This window comes from Dipodomys ordii, unplaced genomic scaffold (assembly GCF_000151885.1).
Source record: "Dipodomys ordii isolate 6190 unplaced genomic scaffold, Dord_2.0 Scaffold146, whole genome shotgun sequence".
Classification (NCBI taxonomy): Eukaryota; Metazoa; Chordata; class Mammalia; order Rodentia; family Heteromyidae; genus Dipodomys; species Dipodomys ordii.
In genome coordinates, this window is record NW_012267362.1 from 1121454 (window position 1) to 1131908 (window position 10455).

Sequence of the window (10455 nt, forward strand, 5' to 3'; positions counted from 1 at the left end):
GGCCAACGAATCTGCTCTTCTGGCCTTTCTGGTGCACTGTCTCCACTCCTGCTAGGGCCCTAAGAAAGGAAGATTGTTTTCTGTGACCAAAATGACCATTTAGAGACATCAAACAGCTAGTGGTCAAATAACAACTGACTAGCAATTTGTTCTATGGTCACTCTGCTTAGTCTAAATCTTGCCTCAAGGTAACATTTTGCGGTCCTGTGGATGACTTCAGACCAAAAAACAAAAATCACAATTTCACATGCAACAGTAGAAGGTTTACAGAATGTTTCTGCTGACTATAAAGGTAATATAAATGCATATGAGAAATTGGAAGATATAGAAAGAATAAACAAAAATTCATCTATAATTTCAATCAAGGTGGGGAGGTGCATGCATGCCAGTACTGGGGCTTAGACTCAGGTCTTGGGGGCTGTTCCTTTACTCTTTTTCTCAAATCTAGCACTCTACCACTTGAACCACAGCTCCACTCCTGGCTTTGTGTTTCATTGGAGTTAGATATTCTTGCCCAGGTTGGCTTTGAACTGTCATGCTCAAATCTGAGCCTCCTGAGCAGCTAGTATAATTCCAACATTAATTTTACTCTCTTCATACACAATCACTGGAAGTTAATTACTAATTACATTAATTAATTAAAAATTAATTACTAATTTCCTTGAAATTAGTAGTTCTTTCTAATCTGTGTGTAAATATATGTTGCACCACATGTATTTTTATTCATATTTTTCCTTCTCACTATATGATAAATATTTTCTTGTATCACTCAATATTCTCAAAGCAATAATGAATGCCTGAAATTTTTCTGTAGAGCAAAGGTTGTAGCTTGGTGGGAGAACACTTGTCTAGAATGTGCAAGGCTTTTGGTTCGATCCTCAGCACTGTAAAACAAACAGAAATTAAAATCCATTGCAATGAGGAACTATCAATGTGTAACTACTTTCCTAGTATCCAACTGTTTCCAAATTATAAAGTAAAATGTTGTAAGGGAAAAAGGACATTACATATCCTATGTATCTCTTGAGCTGAAGACAACATGAAATAGTCTTGTAAAAAATCAAATCTGAATCTAAGCAAGACTCTAGATCTACCTTCCAGTTAATGGGATATGCAGGTAATAGAAGAACCAATTAGTGATGCTTTGGAGATACAGTCAGAAACATCCAGATTCTAGGAAACTCTATATGTAAAATTATCTATAGAATTACTTTTAAAAGCAGATAAACTGCCAGGAGGAAAGAGATGAATGAAGTCTATGAATAAAAAGATGTTTAAGAGATATGAACCAATTACTTAAATGAATGTCTGTATCATCATCCAGCTGTATGAATGGTATTTGGGTAGACATTCAAACTAAAAAAAAATTCAAGACAATTACAGAAACTGAAATACTTAGATACTTGATTACCTTTAGTTATTATGTTCAGAATTAATAAGGATATTACAGTTATCTTTTAAAAATAGATTTTTTTATCTCTTAAAGATGAGTACTAAAGTTTTTACATTTGAAAGCATATATTTAGGATTTCCTTTAAAATAATGGAGGTGGGGGAGGAAGGTGCTAGTATGGTCAAGATTATGGTCATACTTATGGGCAAGATTGGCTGTCATTGTTGAAGCCAAGTAATGGAAACATGGGAATTTGTTTTACTATCTCTTTGCTTTGGCAGATGTTGAATATATTGAGAATTAAAAGTTACAAAAAGAAACAAAGGAAAAGGAAGCCAGCATCTCTGGTGGCCAAGTGCTGAGCTGAGTAGTGGAGGAAAAATTCCTGAGCCAGATTTTAATCCTCATATTTTCCTAGCTCTCCCATTTACAGGCAATGTGTCCTAATCTTTCTCAGTCCCATAGTCTTCACTTCTAATATTTATATTATAAAATCTGTCTCTGTCTCATGGGGTTGTTATAAGGAAGAAACATGATGCTATCTGGTAAAAGGCTTGGGAAACTGAGGGAATGCTGGCATTTTTTTTAAAAGTATGAGTAGAACCTAGGGTGAGGGGCAAAGAGAACGTGGACTGCTTTCCTTTCCCAAGCCAGAAGGGATGTCATAGAGATAATAATTAGTATTTTATAACAATTTAGTTCAAACTAATAACAACTTAATTTTGGTAGTGCTCAAAATTTTGGGTCCCATATAACAACAACAACAACAAAACCCTCTCTGATTCCATGTAGCTATGTTCTTCCCTCTTCTTATCTTTTTTCCTTTTCTCTTTTTTTCCTTTTTATTTGGTAGTAATGGAAATTGAACCCAGGGCTTTGAGTATGCTAAATACCTGAACAGACCCTTCTTTTAGACTATTACAGCTTTCCATATTTTTTTTTTGCCAGTTGGCCTAGATTTATAATTGTTGCTTTAAGAATTTTCTTTTGAAATTAACTAGGAAATAAATTGATAACCCATTGATATAAAATTTATAATGCATTTTATATTTACTTATGCAGTTACCCTTACTGGCTTTTCTTTTTTACATGTGGATTCATGTCAATATTCAATATATTTTATTTGAGTAAAAAAAACTTCTATTATGTCTTTTATTCTTCCATATTTTTTATCAGTGTTAGTAGTTGTACAGAGGAGTTATTTTGACATGTCTCTTTGTATACAAAATATCTTGATCAGACTCACCCCTTCCATTTCTCTTCCTCAACCCCCATTTCCCTCTTCCCGAACTAATTTCAACATGCTTCATTGCTCCATTTTCAAACTTGTACCTAAAGTATTTTGACAAAATTCATCCTCCTTCACCTTTCCCATTTGCTCACCTCTCTTTTATAGTACTTCCCAGATAGGATATGTCCTTCAAGGGAGTTTTGTTGTTATATTTCACATACACACACACATACACACACACACACACACACACACACCATTAATTAGATTGATACCCCCCTTGCTTATTCTCACTTTCCCATCCCCCATCCACTATTATTCAACAGCTTTCAGTGAGTTTTCTTTTGCCATCTACATACATACTTTTAATCAAATGAGTTTCACATTTTGTGGAACCTTCTGGAGTCCTGTTAGATCGAAGTGAAACCTTCTTCTGACATTGTGAATGAAGTGTTGGTGATTAATAAGGCTTTTTACCAGGTTCATGGGTCCTAAGGCATAATTAGTTTTAAACATTAGTAATGCCTGAATTAAAGCCAGCAGCACTTGTGAAGAATGTGATGGAGGAAGAGAAGCCTGTGGGTGGCACAAAAAATAGAATAAGACTGTACTTTATTGTTTTTAGTTATTTCTATTTGGGGTGAGATATATAGAGTTTCCAACCTTGGTGGTAGTGGTGGGGGCATATCTGTATAATTCTAAGTAAATCTTTGTGTAAAGTTCTATGCTGAAAACTCCCTCGAGGTATAATATTGTATGGCCTTATTATCTCTTATAGATCAGATATACTTAGATACAAACTAAGTTTTTGTTTATCTGGGGATCCCTTAATTCCACCTTCATTTTTGAACGCTAATTTTACAGGGTATTGAATTTTCGGCTGATTCTTTCCCCTCTCAGTACATTGAGTATTCCATTTCATTGTCTTCTAGTACCCATGATTTCTTATGAAAATCAGCTGTTAATCTTATTCAGGATTTTGGCTACTGAATGAGTCTTCTGCTTCTTTCAAAAGGCTCTTATCTTTGCCTCTTAAATGTTTGATTATGATGTTTCTTGGCATTCATCTATTTGAGTTAACCCTACTTGGAATATGGATTTATTGATTAACATCTCTTGTCAAGTGTGAAAAGTTTTCAAACATTGCTTGCTTATAAATTCTTTTTTCCCCACTTTATTTCCTCTTCTTCTTTGTCTCCAATTACACATGTGTTCATATGCTTCATGATGTTCCATAAGTCTCTGTGGATATGTTCATTTTTCTTCATTATTTCTTCATTATTTCAACTTCACTGATTCTTTCTTCTGGGTGTGTTCTCCCATTTAGTCTTTGAACACTTGTAAAATATGTGATTTAAGATCTTTGCTAGTAAGTCCAATGACTAGCCTTTTTCAAGGACAGTTTGTACTGATTGCTTTTGTTGTTATGCATAAGGCATCTTCATGAGTGCTGAAGGTTTTTAAAATTGTTTTTGAAAACTAGATGTAATATAATGTAGCTACTCTAGAAATCAAGTTTCTATCCTTCCTATGGGGTTTGTTGCTAATGCCAATATATAAAAATATTCTGAGCATAACACAGGAATTGGCCAAATTCCCTTCAAGCTTGAAGTTTTTCTTTGGGAGAATAAATAGATAGGAATTCCTACATGTCAGTGTGGAACTCACTTCAGGTAAACATGATTGAACAGCTACAGTGCACTCTGATAACGATGTCCTTTCTGAAGTTTTCCCAAATATCACAGAGGAAGACTTTGCTCCCACCTGCAGGGCCCTTCAGCCTTTTACTTGTGTCTTCAGAATCACTTGAGCATGTTGAGCTTATGGGTGTCACACTTCAGTGATTCTGATCCAACCTTGCCCATAACCTCTTCTGGAGATTTGGCTGGGTATAGGGAAACAAATTTCTAGCTTTTCATCCAAGAAGGTCATGATCGGGCAAAGTGAGAATAATGCCAAAGCCTGCTGCTAGCTGGAATGATCAGTGCCCAGATGTTACTTAGGTCAATAATTAACCAGCAACTTCAAAGATTCCAAAGAATGGAGAAGGAGAAAGCACAGGATTCATGAAGGACTCAAGCCAAAGAAAGTCAGAAAGAGGAGCTAATGGTTGAGGGAGACCTTTTCCAGAGGGAGACACTCCCCAGAAGGACCCTTCTTCCTTTCCTGGTGAGTTTAGGGTCAGTAGCAGGGTCCAGACAGTATTTGCCACAGATGCCACAGGCACCTTCTTCCAGTTCTTAAACACTATGCTGAGGGGAAGAAAAAGACCCTCCTAAAGACCCTCCAAGGCCACCAGAACAGCACAAGCTGTTGATTTTGCACAAAGGGCATCTGTTAAATGCCTTCTAGTGTCTGATGTTGTGACAGAGTTTGGGATTTATATATATCCAGTCCTAAGTTCAAATCCACGCTTTGCAACTTACTTGCTGTGATGAGGTTGACTGAGTTGTTTCTCTGAACTTTAGTTTCTCTATCTAAGAGCACACTAGTACAAGGCTTGCAGGGCTAAAATAAGGATGGAATAAGAATCCTCTTTGCTTGGCTTTCTGTGGTACTGGGGATTGAACCCAGTTGCACATGGGTTCTAGCTATGCAGGCTGTGCAAGTGCTCACCACTGATCTACATTCACAGCCCCAAAACTATTTAGAGAATGTATCACACATACCAGATAATTAATAGTTTCCCATCCCACTTTGTTAATAATCTCAGAAAAGAAGAAGCAATAGCTGGATGCTGGTGGTTCAGGCCCGTAATTCTAGCTACTCAGGAGGCTGAGATCTCAAAGTTCCAAAACAGCCTAAGCAGGAAAGTCTGTGAGACTCTTATCTCCAATTATTTACCTAAAAACTGGAAGTGGAGCTGTGGTTCAAAATAGTTTTTAAAACAACAACTAAAAAAAAGCTCAGGGCCATTGCCTAGGACCTGAGTTCAAGCCCCATGACGATGCACTACTACCACCAACAACAATAAGGAACAATAGAGCATTTCACATAGCTTGAAAGCTTTCTACAGATTTTTCTGCCTCCATTTTCCTAAAGGCTGGCATCTCCTTCGATCCTGGCTCAGGTCCTCTGTTTCTAGCTTCCATAGCACCTGTATCTTCCTACATCCAGTCATAATTTATGACTTAGTTATAAATCATGAAATACATACTAAAGTACTTTTAGATATTTAGCTGTGTGGTTGCTTGACTCTTCTATATCTTTTCTAATGACTGTTAATGACCACTTTGTCCTCACAGTCTAGCAGTAAGAAAATGAATGAGGCTTACCAGGTATGCACATGAGACAAGTAAATAGCTTACTGGTATGAGCGGTGGACAGCAGTTTTCTAGAACCTCAAAATAGGAGCAGGACCAGTGGACCAGAGTGGTTGGAAGCCAACTTGGATTTTTTACCAGCCCTTCACCACTCTAAGCCATAATTTCTTTTTAATGTTTTTCTTAAATTAAAAAAATTATAGAACTTCCAGTTTGTTGCTTGGAAGGAGGATGCTCTGTGATGCTTCCATATCTCACCCTACACAGCTGTCTGTTCCTGAGTTGTACCCTTTATGATAAACTAGTTAATGTAAAAATGTATTTATAACTAGGCGCCCATGGCTCATGCCTGTAATCCTAGCCACTCAGGAGTCTGAGATCTGAGGATCACTGTTCAAAGCCAGCCCAAGCAGGAACAGATTATGAGACTCTTACCTCTAATAACTAAAGAAAAAAAACTGGAAGTAGAGCTGTGGCTCAAGTGGTAGGGTTCTAGCTTTGAATGCTCAGCCCCTAAGTTCAAGCCCCAGTAGCAGCATGTACACACACACACACACACACACACACACACACACACACACACACAATTTATTTAGAGGCATTCACAATGTCAACAAATATAGCTGCCACTCCCTTTGTTGCAATTACAGAGTGGTGGTCAGTTAACAGCAAAAGTATTTCTTATATACTGCTGCAGGCACAACTAAAGAAGAAAAAATTACTGACCCTACATGTAACAACTTTGTGCTTGTACCAGCAGGAACCTGCTTTGAATTTTCACGTAAATTTACAGGTCCTATCTGGTCCAGAGAAGGTTAGTTTTGACTGAGAATATCACCAGGACAGGACTGACTAAGGATACGTTTGGTAGTATGTCAATTATATTTTTTAAGAAAAAGAAAAAGGCATTGTAGAAATGCAAAGCGAATTTTAGCCTCACCGTGCAATATTTTCCTTAAAAGGAGTGAGTTCTGTTCAGAGGATGTTAAATCCTCTATAGACAAGAATAAAAAAACAAACATGCTATAAACCAACTTATTCATCACCATCATCATCATCTTCATCTTCCCCCTCTTCTTTTTCTTGCTACTTTTAGCTTCCAGGATTTCCTTTTCTGCTGTTTGATGCTTCATTAGCTTAGTAGGCCATATCATCATTTCTATGGTTTTTGTTCAACTCAGCATCTATCTGTTCATGAGACTGCTTGTCATGAAAGCAGGGTTCTTCCACATCTTTTCTGATCCCATATCAGGGACCCATTTCTTTGCATCATCACCAATGAATAGGCCAGGATGTTCTGCTTTGATTTGAGAGAGACTCAGAACAGAACAAGAAAGCTAAAGGAAGCTTCTTGGATATATTAAGGCTTTTGAGCTGCTTTTTTGTCTCCCCCCCCATAGAAATAATATAGGTCTTATTTTTCCTTTCTGGATTATTTGTTTGTGTGTTTAGGCAAGTTCTCACTTCCATCACTTGCTCAGCGCTGGGATTACAGGTGTGTGCCATCCTGGATCTTTCCCCACAGGCCTTATGGGCCTTATATCTTTATGGGCCTTTCTCTTTAGTGAATGTGGTCCTCTACCTCTCTGAGAACTTCTTAAAAAACTCTTGAGAATGTTGATGGAAATCTCTGGCACTGCTTCTGGTACTCCTCTGAGCAAGTCTGCAAGGAGAATGCATGTGATGCCATTTTGCTTCTTCTACTCTCCTTTGCCCATGTGTTTTTCTTTTATCCTCAGTGAGGAGGTGTAGAGTTCTCCCTCCCCCACCCAGTCAGGCTGTCACTTGCCCTGTTTGTATGGAGCTCTATGTACTGCCCTAGCTGTCGTCTATAACTCTTCTGACTAGCAGCCACCTGGTCATGGAACTGAGACAGTGTGGGCTCTACATCAGACCACAGGGTCAGACTGTGGGCTTTCCTGTGAGCTCAAACCAGTGACCAGTCTCCAGCAGTCATGTTCTCCACAGCAGGAAAGCATAGGCCTCTCCATGTCAACCACTTTGCCATGGGGCTTTCCACCCTGTTCCCTCAGCAGATCTAACATCCAGACAGCAGCAGAGCCCGGACACTCCTCCCCCGCCCACCCCCCTGCTCTGAGAAACTGAAGAGGAAAACCAAAGACAAAAATGCTGCTCTGGCAGAGGGGCCCTGGCTAGGGGAGGGGAGGGGACCTGGCTGGGAACTGTGGCCTCTTTTCCCCAGGGCTACCAGTTCCTGCCTACTCCAATGACTTTAGGGCCTGTTCAACGGGGTCGTGGGATGCCCAGCGAGCCTCAGCAACCTTTCCCATTCCTGGCTTGCCGCGACCCACAGTCTGTGGAAGGTTAACCTCAGGCTTCTTCCTGGTTGCTTCTGATTCACTTTCCTGCCTCTGGCCGGATGGAGGTTTAGAGGTTTGGCTGGGCCATTCTGCTTATATACTCGAAGCCCAAGTTCCTGACCCTGCCTGTTCACCAGCCCAGCCAAAGCCCAAAGCCTCTCACCCTCCAGACAGATACTCTTAGCTCGTCCCTAGAGGCAGCACTCAGCATGCCATCTTATTCCCCCACTCTGCCCCAGTGCTGGGGTTTGAATTCAGGCATGAGTACTTGTCCCTTAGATTCTTTGCTTAAGGCTGGTGCTCTAGGCACAGCTCCACTTCTGGTTCTTTGATGACTAATGGGGGATAAGAGTCTAATGAGCTTTCCTGCTTGGGTTGGCTTGGAATCACAATCCTCACATCTTAGCCTCCCAGGTTACTAGGATAGCAGGTGTGAGTCACAGGCACCCAGCTAGCACCACCATCTTTAACCAGGCTTTGACAGCATTCTACTTTCCCAGTGAGAGTCCTGAGGGGACCTATTTTCCCTGGCACTCTAGGACACACTGTCAGGGGCAGATCAGAGCACATTTTATTTAGGCACAGGTGCTTTGGGATTTGTCCGTTCATTTGATCCTCAGTACAGGTATACTTGGTTCATACTCTCACAGTAGTTCTACAGCTGAGGCTCAGAGAGGTTAAAGGCTTACCACAACTTAAACAATGAGGCAATATATTTTCTCATGTGGAATCCCAAGTGGACAGTGCTGCTTAAGCTCTTACAGCAGGAAAATCCAAGGAAAAGACCTGCTGAGAGTCCCTGGCCTTGCTAGGGCTTCTGGAATGATACATAAGGGTTGAGATTTTGTTGCTGTTGTTGTTATTTGTATGTTTTCCCCATCATCCTTGCTTAAAACCTTCAAAATATACATTCCATTCGCCACCACCTTGGAATCAAACAGGATGCTAGATTAGCCCCAACTCCATTAGAGGCCAGATGTCTTTGCTGTAAATATCCCCTCAGCCTGGGCACTGATTCTGTTGGCAAATACCAATGGGGCCCCTAGAAAAAGCCAGTGGTTAAGTCTGGTATGAATTTGCATTACCAGGGCTGGGAAGGTGGCTTAGTGGTACAGTGCTTGCCTTGCATGCATGAGGCCCTGGGTTCGATTCCTCAGCCCCACATAAGCAGAAACAGCCGGAAAGTGGCACTGTGGCTCAAGTGGTAGAGCACTAGCCCTGAGCTGAAGAGCTGAGGGACATCGCCCAGGCTCAGAGATTAGGCCCCAGGACTGACAAAAAAATAATAATTTGCATTACATACCTTTATTCGTATATCTAATATTAACCTTCTGACCCAAATTATTGGGTTAAGCCCCTACTCTGTGTCAAATAATCTCTTGTACCCCCTGGGGTACAAGGAAGGACACAGCATAGGCTCTCCCACAGTCCCTAGCCTAGTGGGACAGATAGGCAAACAGGTAGATACTAAGACTGGCAGATCTTAGAGAAGGAAGGAAATAAGGCTGGTTGGACCTCAAGGGTCTGAGTCTTCTCAGGAAAGCATCTCAGTAAAGCAAACTTTATGAGCTGGGCCTTGAAGGACAGAATGTGAGAGAGTTTCTTTTAAATTCTTTCTGAGGATTTTTGGCTAGTGGCAAGAACTGGCTTTAGAGAACTAAATGGTGAAAGATGGATGGGCAGGGGGTGCACACAGAAAGGGTGAGTGACTCCTTAGATCCTGGAGATTTTGATTGTTCCTGTAACTTTGGTCACTTCAGGCCTGAGCCTTTGGAGCAGCATTGTCTAGTAGAATTCTGTGATAATGAAAATGCCATCTTACCCAGTGGTCAACATGGAAGCCCATGGGGCTACTAAGTCCTTAAGGTGTGGCTAGTGCTGCTGAGGAGCTGAATTGTTTGCTTTGCTTTCAAGCCCTGTGTTCAAGCCCCAGGACTGGCACCTCCCCCCAAAAAGAAAAATCAAGTGTCTGAGCCTCAACCTTGAAATCCTGATTTTGTTGATCTAGTACTTGGGTATCAGCATTTCGGAAAGAACTCAAATGACTCACTGGGAAGTTGAGGCTGAGATCTAGAATTGTCCACCACACTTTCAGGGATAGGAGGCTCTTCTTGCCCTGGCTTTGCCTGAAGTGTGTGTGTTTGGGACATATTGGGCCTTGAGTTTCTCTGACCTCTCCTAACACTTCTTTCTCCATGGAAGACCAAATCTGTGGTTTCCCGGTTTACTTGGGGAGGAAGATCAGGCC